The sequence below is a fragment of the Panthera tigris genome, chromosome A1 (genome assembly GCF_018350195.1).
Source record: "Panthera tigris isolate Pti1 chromosome A1, P.tigris_Pti1_mat1.1, whole genome shotgun sequence".
Classification (NCBI taxonomy): Eukaryota; Metazoa; Chordata; class Mammalia; order Carnivora; family Felidae; genus Panthera; species Panthera tigris.
This window is the reverse complement of record NC_056660.1, coordinates 221,428,509-221,445,802: the sequence shown is the minus strand read 5'-3', so window position 1 is coordinate 221,445,802 and position 17,294 is coordinate 221,428,509.

Genomic DNA, 17,294 nt, shown 5'->3' with positions numbered 1-17,294 from the left:
TAGGTATTTTGTGAATAAGAACATCAAAGAACGATCTGAAAAAGATATCTGAATAAGAAATAAATACCTATGTTTTTAAAAATCAAATATAAATTTACATTGCCTTAAATATTTTTTTTTATTTTTGTCTGTCTTAATTATACCATTAGTTCTATTTCTCATAAGAATTTACTTTTAAATAAGAAACATTCATTATGTATTTTATATGGAAGGGTAGAGTCTCCACTTATTAAATAATGATCTTAAATGTCTGAAAATATGCAATGTTGCAGTGAACACTTACATTCATAATAAAACAAATTCAAATGAATAATGTATGTGTACATCTGTGTACTGACTAAAATATGTGGATAAAATATCTTTTATTAACTGATACTTTTGTTCCTAAACACAAAATAATGTTTTAAAAGTAGAAAACATTTTATTACTTTACTTACTTATTCGAGACATATGCAATTTCTTCTATGTTTTAGGCACCTGTTTTATAAGCAATGCTTTTCATTAGTGTTGACTGTCTTATTAAATGCAGATTATATATTATGTATAATCCAAATCACTAGGTAGTTAATTGTGCGGATAATGTTTACATAGTGTCAAATAAATTTGTAAACATTATAATAGCAGTTTAAAATACGTTGTTATTTGTCAGATAATCAGCAGAGTACCTAGTTCAAATGGTAAGATACTGACAAAACTGGATTAGTACTTTATTTTTTTTGTAAAAAATGTCTACATTTTAATGTTCGAAAGAATAGACTTAATATTTTGTTTTCATTTGCAAAAGACTACATAGCTTTTCATATATACATTTGATTTTAAATTACCAATGATTTAGAAATGTTTAATCATATATAATGGAATACATACATAGAACAAATAGTACAAAGACACTTAATGGGGTATCAGAACACAGACTTAACTCTCCTGGACCTATAACTCAGTTTCTAAATGATTTTGCACCACTGCTATCTCATCTGTAATATATAAAGGAAGACAGTGAAGTAAACTCTTCCAGCTATATGATTATATGAGCTTCAATGTACTTAGTTAATATTTTGAAATATTCCCAATATATTTTCTCTGCCTTCATTGGTTATATTTATTCTGAAAAATTCTCCAAAGGAGTAGGGCATGAGGATGAATCTGTGATCCAAAGAAATATAAATATTGTCATAAGTAAAATGACTTACATCAATTTAACTTTTGGAGCATACCTTTAAAGGAAACTCACAGCAAAAATAATAGCCTGACAGTAAGGGGTGTCTGATTACTAAGGCTACAGAGAGTTGGCTTTGTTTTGAATTTAAAAGTCTTACTTGGAGATCATTGGTTATACAACTGAAATTGTTTATCCCTGGGTAAGCATCCCATAATGACAAATTCCGAAGTACCCAGGTTCTAAATCTGCCTTGGCCACATAAAAATGTCTGGTGTGTGTGTGTGTGTCACGTTTGGTAGTTATATTCATCATTTCGGGCTGCCATAACAAAATAATACAGACTGGGTGGCTTAAACAATAGAAATGTATTTTCTCACAGTTCTAGAGGCTAGATGTCCAAGATCAAGTTGCCAGCATGATCAATTTTTAGTAAGACCTCTGTTCCTTGTTTGCAAATGGCCACCTTCTTGTTGTGTCTTCCCATGGTGGGGAAAAAGTGAGGGAGCAAGTTCTCTGGTATCTTTTCTTATTAGGGCTCTGGTCACATCATGAGGGACCACACCTCCATGACCTCATCTAAACCCAATTATCTCCCACAGGTCGTATCTCTAATTACCATCCAACCTGGAGTTAAATGGCTTCAACATATGAAATTGAATGGCATACAGTTCAGTACATAGTTATAGTCTCCCTACCATTTCATGTTCACATTTCATATCCTACTATATCCTACTTTTTTTTTTTTTGCCTCAGAGAATCTTTTTTTTTTTTTCAACTTTCTAGGAAATAACATCTATATGTGTAAATGGGCTATCTCCCCACCTACTGGGGGGGGGGGCATGGGTGTCACAAGAACAAATCTTCCACGTATTATATGTTATCATCTTGCAGCTTCTTACCTACCCTTTCAATCTGCTAATCATATTTTGCCTTGTGTACGTGAGCTGCTATATTTGATATTTCTTTTTTCTGTTAAATCAGCTCTACTCATTCCAAGATGTTTCCTCAATAATAAAAATTTAATGATGCAAAAAGGGAGTTTGAAAGTAAAAAAAGAAATTAATGACCAGTTGATGTTTATTTCAGCAAATTACAGTTATATTTTCCAAAGTATCTTACTCAAAGACAAGGATTTTTTTAAGTGTATCTTCAGTTGAAATAAGAAATTGCTTTTTCAGTTATAAATATCATGAAAATTACATAATTTATAAGTAGATATTGACTTTCTAAAATGAACATGGAGATTTATTGACTACAGTGTATATCTTTATGTAGGCAACTTGAGAAATAATTAATCTTGATATTCATAGAAAATTTAAATCAATAAATGCATTATTACTATGGCTAAAAACTATAAGCAAACTGTGAGAAGTATTAATATTACCATTTTTGAATTGCTTTGATGTTTTAAGAAGGCACTTGAAGACTTCAGTTCTAAAATAATTTTTCTAACTAAAATATGTGTTGTATAAGGTCCCAAGATCACAACCATGTGGTCAAGGGCTAGGCAACTCGCTAAACAAAGCCTAATAAATGCCACTATGTTTAGGCTTTTTTAAATTGAATTTAAAAATGAATGTTAATAATCAACAAATGATAATCATCATGCACCTATAATTTTCGTATTCACTGGAAATTTGGTTTTAAATAATACGGTCTGCCCATTAAATCACCACCAAATTTCATTCAAGATTCAACTATTTCATATACTGGTGCAAAGTAACCTGAATTCTGATAGTTGTCTTTCTTTCATGATTTTGAGCATTATGACTTAATAAAAAAAAATGATTTGACCATCCAAGCATTGAGTCAGATGTTGCAGGGAGAGAAACGAAAGCAAACACTGTCCTTGCACTGAAGGAGCTCATAATCCTTCGGGGTAGACATGAAAGTAAGAAAAGTATAGAAGTTACCATAATATGACATAGGCTGGAAAAGGCCTTTGAAGACATTGTTTAACATTAGAAAACTAAAAGGAAGTAAATATTGTAGTGATGAGATAGCATTCAAGGTGGGCCTTTAAATTTGTGGCGAATTTAAAAAGACAGAAGCAGAGATGGGGTGAAAGGGCTCTGCACTCAGAGAAACAGCAGAAGGTGTAAGGGGAAGTGTGTAAAAGTATGAAACATGCCCAGAAAGAGCAAGTCATGAAGTGTCATTCTAGAGTGAACACACGTAGAGGAATAACCATACGGCAAAATAAAAAAGTAGTTTAGAATCATATTGTAGGCTAATTTAATTGCCAGAAATGTATTGACTAACTCAATAACTAATTCACTTTGGACCTACGATTTCAAAGACTATATCACATTAAGAAGCCATACTTCACATGACAAGAGACACCAGGCCTCAGGAGTATCCAGTCTTGGAGGTAAACAGAAATGAATGGTGCAATTACACGAATGTATCTGAAACTACAGTCATGTTTCTCAGAAGGCTGTGATGGAGAGGTGCACAGTACTTGAAGATATATAATATACAATCTACTTCATTGGTGTACCAAAAAATAATTGGCTAGAGAAAAAGATTAGAGTTCAGAAGGATAGAAATAGGAGGAGAACAGGAAAAGGCCCAGTGCAGATGAATCACAGATAATTGTGGTCCTGTTGGGAAAGGAGGTGGGAAAAGGAAGGGAAAGGATTGGGAGAGGTGGAAAAACTAAGCCATTTCCAGATCTGCAGGGTCTTTCATTTGTTTATTATTCTAAAACTAGTAGGGAATTATTTAAGTGATTAATAAGAGGGAAAGTTTTATTATCAAAACTTCATTTTAAAAACTTAACACTCACTGGTGTACCTGAGTGGCTCAGTCAGTTGAGCAGCTGACTCTTGATTTTGGCTCAGGTCATGACCTCACAGTTCATAGGATGGAGCCCCTGTCTGTTAGCGCGGAGCCTGCTTGCTTGGGATTCTCTCTCTTCCTCCTCTCTCTCCTCTCCCCATCCTGGCACTCTCTCTCTTTCTCTCAAAATAAATAAATAAACGTTACAAAAACATCACTCATTATTGAGTGAAGAAAAGTTGAAAGAGACAAAATGTTTGAAGGAAAGGAAATGAAAATGTCACTGCAGTGGATCAGTTGAGAGAGAATGATTGCACCAAATAAGTGGTTTGGAGATACATGTAGGTGTACTAATTTAAGAAATATTTAAGGTTGGGGCGCCTGGGTGGCTTGGTCGGTTGAGCGTCCGACTTCGGCTCAGGTCACGATCTCACGGTCCGTGGGTTCGAGCCTGGCGTCAGGCTCTGTGCTGACAGCTCAGAGCCTGGAGCCTGTTTCAGATTCTGTGTCTCCCTCTCTCTGTGACCCTCCCCCGTTCATGCTCTGTCTCTCTCTGTCTCAAAAATAAATAAACGTTAAAAAAAAAAAAAGAAATATTTAAGGTTGAAAACAGAAAGTACATAGTGGAAAATTAAAAATTAGAGAAACAGTTATCCCAATCTATGCTTTGCACCGGATTTTAATTTTTTTGGTTGAATTATGGTTATATTTATCGTGAAAAAGAACCCGGGTAAGACTGAAGAGTAAAATCCTTTAAAGGAGGAGCCCATAAACTCAGCTTCAGGTTGCTACGAGGTTCCTCTGAAGTAGACCTCCATGCAAACATGAGGATTGGCAATCTCAAAGAGTGAGTAAGGATTAGACATAGAAGTCAGTGCTTGATTTTTGCACAGTTAAGTACTGGTGTTAGAGCAGCAAATGAGTATTACTAGGGAGCAATAAAAACGTAGGAATGTCCCCCAAAATGCTGACCTAGAAGAGTGGGGAAAGGCTGCGAGGAGACCAGAAAAGGATAAATGAGTGTTAAGAGAGAGCCAAGAGTGTGATGTCATAGAATTGTTTCAAGAGTCAACAAGAGCAGTAAATGCAGAGACAGCAAGTAAAAGGATATTGACCACCAGCTTTCCAGTTGGAGAAATCAATGAAGACGTTAGAAATGCTACTTCAGGCATGTTATGGGATAGGAAAGAGATTGTTCTGGGTTAAGGAAAAGAGGCAGGTAAGGAAATGGAGCCAGTGTTTACAGGTACATGTGGACGTTCAGAGTTCACGTGCACTGATGGCAAAGAGACGGAAATAGAAAAATAAGGAACTGATACAATAGTTTTGAAGAGATAGCATCTATTGCCACGGGTAGATGTTTTTACCTAGAAATTGGAGAGGCTTATGGTAAATAAAAACAAACATCAAGGACAATCTTTGGTGACTGGGAGTAAATGATGAAATGGTTCATAGGGAGGAGGTATTTCCTCACCGATATGCTAACTGATTCGAATTGTATCCTCAAGCTCATTCAGCATATTTGTTCTCAATGATCTCCACATTGCTAAGTGCAATGATCAGTTTGCTGATGTCATTTTGCCTGGAACTGTTTGCAGCATTTAGTATGAATTATCAGTCCTTCTCACAATCTTTTCTCCATCTGGATTTAGGAAACACTCTCCTGAATTTACCCAAGGGGGTTGTAATCCTTTTCTGATTTCTTGTCAAAATTTTACAGAAAGCCAGGGCTCAGTACTTGGATACCTCCAATTTACTAACTCCGCGGGTGATCTTTTCTACCCAATGGCTTCATGAGGCAATGTCTGTAGGCTAGCAAGTCTGACATTTGTATCTCAATCCTGTACTCTAACAAAGTATCTTTTTAACACTCTTTGACTTCTTTGCCTGAATATCAAACAGGCCTCTCAAAATTAACATGACCCCAACCCATCTCTTGTTTGGAGTCTCCCAGTAAGAACCTGCTTATCTGTCTTTGTTAAACTCATGAGTCCACCATCCTCCCCCTTCTTGTTCTTGAAGTCATGACGCACACTTCACATCCGATTCATCAGCCCTTGTTGTTGGCTATTCCCTCAGAATATATTCTGCATCTGACCACTTCTGTCTGTTGCTATTGCTACAAAATCCCTTCCTTATTTCTCCCATCTTTGTTCTTCAGACACGCAGTCCTTCATGCTTTTTTTGGTATAAACTAAGCATTCTCATGCTTGGAACCTGTACATTTTCTTCTCTCTCTTCTTGGAATACCCTTAACCCAGCGTAGCCACAAAGCTCGCTCTCTCATTTTTAAGTCCCTGCACAGATATGTTCTTAACAAAATTCTCCCTGAACACCATTATAAAAAAGATTATGCCTCACTCCCATACTTTCTATAACTTTGGCATGATTATTTTCCCTATGGTAGTATACCATGAGATGTACAGTTTATCTTTTTCCTACTTTGTCCATTTCTCTGTCCCCTCTGAGTGCAGCAGGACTCGCTAAAGGAACTCTCTGCATGATGGAAATACTCTATATCTGTGCTTTCCAATTTGGTAGCTGCTACCTCATATGGATTTGGATAACATGAAATGTGGATAGAGTTACTAAGAAAATGGGCTTTAATTTTATTTAACTTTCTTATCTTAAATTGCAATTTAAGTAACCACGTATGGCCTATGGCCAGTGATTATTATCTTGGACCATGCCAGGCTAAAATGTAAACTGCTCAGGCAAAGACTGTTTTTTGTTGTTGTTGTTGTTTGTTTTTTGTGTTTTTTTTTTGTTTTTGTTTTTTCTTTTGCTTTGTCTACTTCTATAATTATTTTGCATGGACCAGTGTCTAAAGGATAGTGTGCGCTCAACAAATAGATGTATAGATTAAAGAAGAAAAGTAGGAGTCCCGTAAATAGTTGACAACATTAAATCTATATGAGAGATGATTAACACAGATAAAACTATAAATGTAGTAAAGAGATTTTTTATGAAAAATCTGAATTTACAAAGGCATCGAAGAATAAGCAAGCTGATATTTTGAAAAGATATGTGAAGAAACAGATACTTGCAATTAAATATTCAGAAGAGTTAGAGGAGAACGAAAAGTGAGAAAATAAGGTCCTTGAATTTGAAAAAAAAATGATAGTCATAAGCAATTATGGGTAAAGAAGAATCAGTGATTTGGTGAAAGAGTGCCAAGACACTAACCTACGTTCACAAAATTTTAGGGTGGGATTGGATTAGAGAAGGCTAGATAAATTAGGCAAATTGGCTCATTAGCTGTTTATTAAAAACTGGACAGAAAAACAGAAGTTGTAATAGTGGAAAATATTATAGGCTCTATTTGTTTTTTTATATTTAATAGCAATTGAGTACACCTGTGACCCTTGTTGCAAAAATAATGAGAAGTATTCAAAAAAGCAGAAAATAATTGATAGACTGGGCTCCCAGAGAAGATAATTTTGGATTGGCCCAAATTATATAGATTTTAATTGGAAAACATTTTCTCTATTTTGCTGGAGTGGGAAAGGAAAATAAGAGACAGCAGAAAGCTTAAGGTTCAGGAAAGTCTTTTCGATCGTCCTGAATCATAAGAGAACATGGGGAATTACTTGTTTTAACTAGAGAATAACAGTGCTCCGGAAAATGTGATAGGGACTAATTAAGCACTGTTGAGCAGCAATGAAGGTCCAGCTGTGGTTACAAAACTTGAACGAATCATGTTCATGAACATTGCCAATCATATTTGGCAGCTTTGGTGTTAGAAGACAGGAGAAAATAGGGAGGCGTAATGGAAGTTTTAACTTAAAAAAAAAATAAGCCTGTGTCAACATGACAAGAATCAGGGGACCCGTATAAGGAAAGAAAGAGAAATACGCTGTGAGTTTTGAACTTTCTGGAGGAGGTGCTACAGGGTAATATCACATACTGAAGGACTCCCCGAAAGAGGTACAGTAAGAAGCAAGACAGAAGCTCCATCGGTCCCTGTCTACTGACAGGTTCAAATGTAGCACTGACTTTTGCTGTTGTATCTATAATGCAATTGCTTTAAATTAAAAATTAAAATACCTAGAATAACACCGAGCGCCATGAACTCTAACATGGCTTAGCTATTTTGTCACACGGTCGACACTGAAATCGAATTTCTAGGCGGTTTTTAACTCTTCTATTAGGAGCTTCTTCAGGGTGGGGAGAGCAGTGCCTCGTTCAGAGAATAAATTCCCTCCGTCAATCGGTGAATGCAATTTAACTTCTCAGTACTGGTTTTCTCATGTTAGTCTGTAAACATCACCTCTTCATCCTGGACTACACTCTGTGCACACGTGAAGACAACTTGGTGGGGTTTGAACTCCTCTGCTTGCCATAAGCATGGGCACGCAGTCTGCTCCCTGCACCTGCTTGCACTCTCTCTGGAGCGTCTGAGGGATGTCCTGGTGGTTGATTACGGTCCAGTCCTTCTGACTGTGACAGTTAAAGGTAAACACGCCTTTATATTTTTACTCAGGTAATTTGTGCTAGATAGCACCAGATTAGCATTCTGACCTCCGACCTTGCTTTGGATGTGCTCCTTCTGAAGCTGTCTTCCATCAGAGATAGTCAATGCCAGCGTTCTCCCCTGACGTTCCAGGCCACTCAGAAACTTCTTCCTATATGGATTTTGGCGATTTGGACTCTTCTCTATAAAATTCTCAGGTCATTTGAATGTTTTCCCCCACCCCTGGTCCTCATATGTTCCTGCTTCTTGATTTACTAACTCATTCTGCTACAATCCATTTGCAATGGACTGAATGTTTATGCCCACCGAGATTTATATGTCTCCCCAGATTTGCATGTCCCCGACATTTACACGCTGAAATCCAAGCCCTCCTGGTGATGTTAATAAGAGATGAGGAGAAGGGGCCTCTGGCAGGTGATTAGATTATGAGGGTAGGGCCCTCACAATAGGATTAGTGTCCTTATATAAGAGACCCCACACATATCCTCATCTTGTCTACCAAGTAAAGTTCCAGTAAGAAAAGCTACTGTCAGTAGGGAACTTGTTTCTCATCAGACACCAGACCTGCCAGTGCCTTGATCTCAGATTTCCTCCAATACTGTGAGAATAAAATGTTTGTTATTTATAAGACACCAGATTATGGTAATTTTTTTTTTTTTTTTTACAGCAGCTCAGACTAAGACATCTCAATTAACCTAACAAAAACAAATTCTTAGAGATATATTATCTAATGTTTGCAAATCTTACGATAGTATTTTGTCTATATTCCACGTCTGCATTTGTGGTTTGGTGGGATGTAGGGCTCTACTTTGAAATCCACTGACTTTACAATGTGGAAACACTTTTTCAACACTCAGTGTATGGAAGATGAGTTTGGTACTCTTCCTTACTGTCCCTGCTCTATAACATGCTTTCTTTTTCTTTTTTTGTTTTTTGAGTTTATTTATTTTTGAGAGAGAGAGAGAGAGAGAGAGAGAGAGAGAGAGAGAGCACACTTATGAGTGGGAGAGGGGCAGAGAGAGAGGAAGAGAGAGGATCCCAAGCAGGTTCCACACTCAGCACGTGAGGATTGAACCCATGAACTGTGAGATCATGACATGAGCTGAAATCAGGAGTCAAACACTTAACCGTCTGAGCCACCCAGGTGCCCCCTGACATGCTTTTTCATTTTATTTCTTACTATTTTTCCCATTTTCAAAATCTTATTTAAATTTAAAAGACCTTATCATTTTATTGTTTTCAGTCATAAATACCTTTTTTAATATATACAATCTCTTCTTGAAATCACGGGGCGCCTGGGTGGCTCAGTCAGTTAAGCGGCCGACTTCGGCTCAGGTCATGATCTCGCGGTCCGTGAGTTCGAGCCCCGCATCGGGCTCTGTGCTGACAGCTCAGAGCCTGGAGCCTGTTTCAGATTCTGTGTCTCCCTCTCTCTGCCCCTCCCCCGTTCATGCTCTGTCTCTCTCTGTCTCAAAAATAAATAAACGTTAAAAAAAAATTAAAAAAAAAAAGAAATCAGTTAGTAAAAAACAGTATCTTTCTGTGTTGATCTAAATTAATTTCTGTGGCAAGATGTCAATGACACTGTCATTCTGGCTGATTAAAATGTGTTTTCAATTACGTGGTCAGTGCTAGGTAGACAAAAGTCTGGAAGTACATGATTAAGAAATAAAGAAATAACTAGATATTGGTAAATACTCTATCCCTGTATATATTGGTTTCAGTTGTAAATGTATTATATGTGCTACTTTAGTCTGTTTGGGCTGCTATCACAAAATAGCATAGACTGAGTGTCTTATAAATAACAGGAACTTATTTCTCACAGCTTTGAAAGCTGGAAGTTCAAAATCGGGGGGCCAGCAGGGTTCTGGTGAGAGTCCTCTTCCAAGTTGCGGACTACTGACTCCTGGTTTAATCTTCACATGGCAGAGAACAAAGAGTAGCAAGCTCTCTAGTGACTTTTATCAGGACACTATTCCCACTGATGGGGGCAGAGCCTCATGACCTCAACCAATTCTAGTCACATCTGATAGGCTCACCACCTCATACTGTCACCCTGGGGGGGTAGGGGTTCAGCATATAAATTTGGGGGAAATACAAACATTCATTCTATAGTACGCACATTCACAGGCGTGTGTGTGCGTGTGTGTGTGTGTGTGTGTGTGTGTGTGTGTGTGTACATACATACAATAAGAGAAAGTGGAAAGAAAGGGAGAAAGGGATGTCAGGAAGTTGGAAAAGTATGAATAAAGTATGAATAAAAAAAATGAGAGCCGTAAGTGGCATATCTATTTTTTCTATAACTAGACCCTGTGCAACCACTTTTATTTCTTCTTTTTAGCAAACCTGTCTGATTAGTCATTTTGTCACAGTACTTTTGAATCCTGTTTATTGCAACTCATTCTGCTGTATCATTCCCCAGTACAACTCGGTTTATGCAAATGAGACCTTTCTTTGCTATATCCCTTGGGTTTACCTTCAAATGTTCTCATTCTTTATATTATAATTGTGTCTCAATAAATATCATACCTTATGTTTCGAAGGGAAAGTTACAGACTCTGAAACTGTATTCTGGTTTTTGATTAATATTGCACTGCTTTGCTATTGTATCCTTCAAAACAAACAAAAAAAATATAATTGCCGAAGAGTTTGTATGTATGTATATATGCCGTTTCTTACAGAGTGTCCAAATTTAACATATACATTGTTAGAAAATATTTTAAAGTTATAAATAATATAATTAAATGACTTTCTTTAGACTTCCATAAACTTAGAATACTTCTGGAATGATTGTGAGTTTGCTTCCAAAAATCACTTTCATAACTCTGTTCACACATCAAGGGGATTTTGGATCTTGATTTATTAATAATCTTCCTTTTCATCTAAAAAAATATGATTAATAAAATGTAACGATTTGCCAGCTTGGTGCTACAAAGTTCTGCTAGACTTTTAGGAAGAGGTAAGTTACACATTTCCAACAAGAGAATAAAATGGTATCATACAATGTTTCGCAAAACCTTAAAAATGCAATGACTGTCCAGGGTATCTATCATTGCATTTCTTCCCCTAGCCCTGCAGTCAGTCCTAGAGGCTGACCTCAATGAGCCACATCATCTAAATACCTTTGCCTTCTTTCTTCCAGTAGACTTGATGCGAAAGACATTGTAGGCCCATGTTCTTCTTCCTCTCTCCCTGCGAAGGCTCGTATGGGCAGAATTTCCCCAGCTCCTTCCTGGGTGCTATTTCCCACAGCTACTTTTCTCTTTTCATTCCATTAGCAGCTCTCCCCACCTGCCTCCTTAGAACTGATCTAATGAATGTTCTGTCACCATCGTTCTCCATTGTTAGTTATGCCTAATCTATCATCTCCTGTTGATTTCATTGAATTGACATTTAAAGATGTTAGAATCATGACCATCACTGTCGATTTTCTCTATTCCAATAAGAGCCTAAAGGATGAGATGCAAAATTGTTTCCCTTGAAGGTACTGAGAACAAGAAAGCTGAACAAGTGTGTGGGTGAATCATTCAGGATATGGTGGTTTACCTCCGTAGACGCTTGTAACAACTTCAACAGCAGATAAACTAATATATAGCAAAATGTGTTTAATGCCCTGTGAAAAATTTCAGATTGATAGAAAAAAATGTATTTATTTTGTTTCTAAATGTTCAAATTCCGTTGTTCAAAATGAAACAATTATTTACATAGGTCAGAACCAAGACAATAGCATTTCTAATGATCCCAGAATGATCTATGTCTAGAATGTGTGTGTATTTGCTTAGGTAATTCATTGTTTTTAACATCTATTTATCTTTGAGACAGAGAGTAAGAGGGACAGGGCAGAGACAGAAAGAGACAGAGGATCTGAAGCAGGGTCTGTGCTGACAGCAGCGATATGGGGCTCTAACTCATGAACTACGAGATCATGACCCGAGCTGAAGTTGGTCGCTCAACCGACGGAGCCACCCAGGCACCCCTCACTTAGCTAATTCTTAAATATGCAATTCACTATTCTTCCTAACATATTTTATATTACATATAAAATATGTTTCCAACTTATATATATTCGATATCTATTTCACATAGGATTATAAGGGAGTTTATTATTATATTCATTCTAAACTATTCCTAGGTCAATTAGTGACTGTTTCTTTAACAGATTAGAAACTACTAATGGCTAACATTTATTGCCCAGAAATAACTTAATAGTCTAAAACAATTTAAACACATTTAGAAAAAAATTTAATTTGAGATTCTTGACTTTAATAAGTTAACTCAACACTAATTGAATATTTTATTTGTCAAATACTATAATTTATCAATATCTTATCCTTGGAAAGATTTATTTCATCCTTGGAAATAATCTAAAAAACAAATAGTTCTGATTTGGGGTTTTGTGTTTGAGATTCTATTCCAGAAACTTTCGACATATTCATTTTCAAGAAAACATCAAATTATACCAATTTAAGTTCTCTGTTTTGCAAATCTTCATTCTTAAAGTAACTGGCAAATGATACATACCTATTTAATTACTCAAGTCACTCCTTCACTAGAGGGTGAGTTGCTAAATGCTACCTATACAACTCATAAAACTTTATGAGCCCTTTGAAAATTCTAAATACTTTCATGTTGAAGTAACGAATGTTTACAGATTTGTAAGCTAAAGATCGTGGGCTGTATGCGAACAAAGTAGAGACCATTATCATAGTAGAAAGGAAGAGTAAAACTTTCTTGCAACAGAAATGGCCAATTCTCTTGCTTCTTAATTTCCTCTTTCTCCCAGTTATAATAATTAATCATAGATGAAATAGATTCTATATATCAAGACACTATGATGGTTAGTTTTATGTATTTACTTGGAGGGTATTTTTTGATGAAATTAACATTAAAGTTGGTGAACTTTAAGTAAGAAGATTGCCCCTCATAATGTCAGTGGACTTAGTCTAATTAGTTGTAGGCCTGAATAAAACAAAAAGCCTCATCTCCTTGAGCAAGAGAGAATTCCAGCAGACTGCCATCAGTCTTCATCTGTACCACTGGCTCTCTTGGGTCTTGGGCCTGCTTGCTTACGGGGTAGCTCTGGACTTGCTTATGTCTGTAATCATATAAGCAAATATACATCCTATGCATTTATATATTTGGTCCATTTGGCTGGTTCTGTTTCTCTGGAGAATCCTGATAAATGCAAGTGCATTCCTCCATATCTAATTTATCAGAAATTTTGATATGACTCTAACTCATAGGAATCTATTATTTTCTGAGAATACTTTTCTGGTTTTTGTTTACTGTCATTATCTAATGCTTAAGGAGACAAGAAAAAGAACCATATTAAAATATAATCAAGTTTAGGACATTCCACTAATGGTGGTAAGATACATTGTGCAATTTATCCTTCAAAAAATATATATAAAACACTGGGCAAGAATATTAAAAACAATATCTGTAAGCACATGAAAAGGCCAAAGTAGACAGAAATGAGAATATTTTACTCATAAAAGAGTGCTACTATATCTAGGTAGAATTTCAAGTTGATAGCTCTTGTAATGCCACAACTCAAGCTGGCAAAAAAGAGCAGTGTTACCAATTTGAGGAGGCAAATGGTGGTGTTCAGAGAAGCAGAGAACTTAGCAAGTAAAGAGGAATCTCACTGAATCAGAAATGACACATTATTTACACAAAGAAAAAAGGGACAGAGTAATAGTTTACTTCCCTTCAGAAATGGAGGAGGCCAAAAAACTTTGTATTTAAAATGCTGAGGTAAAAATCACTTCCAAGAAAAAAAAAATTCTTTTAATTTTTTAAGTTTGAAAAAAATTAAGTTTATTTATTTATTTTGAAAGAGAGAGCATGAGCAGGGGAGCAGAAGAGAGACAGAGAGAGGGAGGGAGAATCCAAAGCAGGCTCCACACTGCCAGCACAGAGCCGGACTCAGGGCTCAATCTCATAAATCATGAGATCATGATCTGAGCCGAAATCAAGAGTCGGGAGCTGAACAGACTGAGCCCCACGGGAGCCCCACAACAAAGGTTACTATATACTGTGACTCTATCTTTGAAAAGAGAAATTGAAATGATGACATTTTCATAATTTATTTTTATGAAACTACACTTAAAAATAGGTAAAATGGTTTAGGTCAAAGGCAATTTACACCAGATGGTAAATTTGATATGTAAGAATGCATGACTAAGAGTAGACATGGTAAACACAAGAGAGATACACACACACACACACACACACACAATTATATAACGTTGATCTATATATTACATAAAAATGTATTTATTACAAATATACAATACTGTTAAATTGTGTAAAGGACATGATGATGTAAAGCAAAAATTATAATACTGTATGTTTGTATCATACATAGATGAAATGCATATACAACATAAATAGCGCAGAGAGAGGGTGCTAGTTGAAATCTATTTCTGCAAGGTTCTTATATTTAACCAAAAGCAGTTCCATATTAAAACCAATTGAATTGTAATAATATAAGGATGCATGTTGTAATCCCTAGACCAAGCACAAAATTAATGCAAATACTGATAAAAGTCAATGGAATTAAAATGGCATATTAAATATGTGTATAATAAAAGGGAGAAAAGGAGAAACAAAAAAAAAATTTAAACATGAGGCAAGAGAACAACAAAACAAATAACAATAGCAAGACTCTTTATTGACTTTATCAGGAGATGCATTTAAAATATAAAGACTCCTGTGTCCCCCTAGGAAGTAGAAGACTGGAAAAAGCATCACAAAACATCACTCTTATTCTGTCAGCAAGAAAATTTGGGGTGATTTACAATATACTAGCTTTCCTTGAGACTTTTAGGGTTGAGTTTGAAGGGAAACAAAGATACCTGAAATCCAAGGGTATGCAAACACTTGTAAGACATGTGGGGCACATTGATAACTGGAAAAAGAAAGAAGCACAAAAAACTGAAAAAAAAACCCCGTAATATTTAGAACCTAAGGGGGGGGGGGAAACCTGAATACTGCAGCTCCCCAAGTGGCAGTGAAGACTTACTACATCTACAAGGAAGGAAGGAAAAAAAAAGTCCTTCTTTATGTCTTAGAAGAAGGGAGAAAAATCATTGTGGCTAGATCACTTAGAGATCTATCACTTGAGGATGGGGAAAATCATGGACAAATTTCCCCTTTTGAGACACAGAGACACAGTCTACCTAGAGTGAAGCTGTACCCGTGCAGCAGAGAACAGGGTAGGACAAGAGCACAGAGAGACACCCCGAGATATGGGAATGCATAGAAGGCCAAGTGCTAAGGATAGACCAAGAAAATTTAGAAAACGTCCTCAATATTGGAAACTTGTGGTTTGTAGAGTCAAGAAGACTGTGTTATTCTCCGCCTAGATGCAATTATTTCCAGGAGGAGAAGAGCAAGAACACACTTATCCTTCAGGACTTCTTTAAAAAATAAAATTTGAAAACAAAATGTATACAGACTTCGTTGTGAGAAGGGGAAACAGCATTTCTGTCTGTGAAGTCTAAGATGTCTCCGAGGAACGGTCAAATCACACATACTTGTTCCTATCAGATTAGTATATGATGGGAGTGAAGAGGTTCAATACAAGAAGAGGCATGCTGAAGCTGGACTGAAGGAATCTAATGCACAGAGCTTAGTCTGTAGTGCACTTGGGGTATTGCCTTGGGAAATATCCTGGAAGAGCCCTGTGGACTTGATAGGAGAGCCGTTTTCTAGCTATCAGATGGATAGAGGTATGAGCCTGTTTGAACGCTCTAGTTACTTTTCAAAGTTATTTTAGGTACTAGCTTTAAAGTAGTTATACTAGATAGGTAAAGATTTATGTTTCTCTTCTTTTATCTTTTCCTTTCTCCTTATCTTTAATAAATGCCTACATAGTTTATGTTTTGAATTTTTGGCATCATAAAAAAGGGCACTGCTGATTCACCAGCATGCTTATCATTAGTGGATAAATGTTATAATTTTCCTTGAAGGTGTATCATATGTACCTACACACTAATTTTACAGATTTGGAGATTTTTTTCCATAATTATGGCTTGCACGTATCCCATGGATAAAAATTATTTTTCAGACTTGAGAAATCAATGGAACTATGTATGTGAATCAGTTCTTTCCCAAGTTTTTCCTCTCAGGAAATTGGGGTCAAAAGTGGACTGTGGCTAATGGATGTGCAGGTCTCATGACCTTTTAAAATCACAATGAAGAAAGGCTCTTTAATGGTCTTAAAAAATCACTACCTGGTTATAGCCATTGTTTCAAATAAATAAATCATACGCTGGAGATTGTACATTCTGGATCTGCTCAGCCCATAAAAACTTGCTTTCAAGATTTACTGACATAATTACTAGATTGCTAAATAGGGAGGTATCTAAGGGTTTGAATCACGTGATTTTGGAGGCGAGCAAGTTCAAAATCTTCAAGGTGACTAGCAGAGTGGAGACCTAGGAGAGCTGATATTACAATTCTTATTTGAACGCTCACTGTTGCAGAATTCCTTCCTGCTAGGTGGAGGTTATTTTTGTTCTATTCAGGCACTCAACTGATTGGATGAGGCCTACCCACATCATGGAGGGCCATCTACTTTACTTGAGTTCGCTAATTTAAATCTTAACCTCTTCCAAAAACAGTTTCAAGTAACAGTTTCAGAATAATGTTTGACCATATATCTGGGCACCATGGCCCAGCCAAGTTGCCACTTAACATTACCATTAAGCCCATCCCTTGCCCAGTTGTTATGTATATGCATCTTCCTCAATCATATTTAATCTCCAAATAAAGACAATGATAAGGTCATACCATGTCATCCTTCACCTAACATGCTACAACTATCCTGTATACAATCAAAACCACACTGACAACACGTAAATTTTATCATCT